Consider the following 483-nt stretch of genomic DNA (forward strand, 5'->3'; position numbering starts at 1 on the left):
AAATGTTTTATGGAAATAATTCGTGTTTTGAAAAGTAAGAAAGTGTTATGAATCGACAAAAGTCCGGATTCACCCGCGGAGCGCCCGGCATGTGCACGGGCTGTGCCCGCACGGGGCACGAGCTCGCCCGTTATAGCCCGGATCCTTTTGAAGAGGTTGAAAGGAACTTTGGAGGGATTTCACCTAAACGGAACAAGGGGGGATTTCAGTACTTGCGGAATCCCGTTTTAGTCCCTCACAAAATCGGGACAACTTTGGAACATACTCGGGACATAAGTGGACCCTTCACTGTTAAAAATTCTGTACTTAAAAACAGAATTTATACAGATCGTCCTGAACTTCCATACTTCGGTCAAAATCTGTTTGACTGGTATTTGAGGGATATAGACTTCGCATTGTTTCAAAAGAACTTTCCTCCATAATAAGGTACAGAGCAAACTACAGGATTACACTGTTTTCAAAATGACCAGTCCACTCTCTAGG

Source organism: Frankliniella occidentalis, unplaced genomic scaffold (genome assembly GCF_000697945.3).
Source record: "Frankliniella occidentalis isolate FOCC.00 unplaced genomic scaffold, Focc_3.1 Scaffold215, whole genome shotgun sequence".
NCBI lineage: Eukaryota > Metazoa > Arthropoda > Insecta > Thysanoptera > Thripidae > Frankliniella > Frankliniella occidentalis.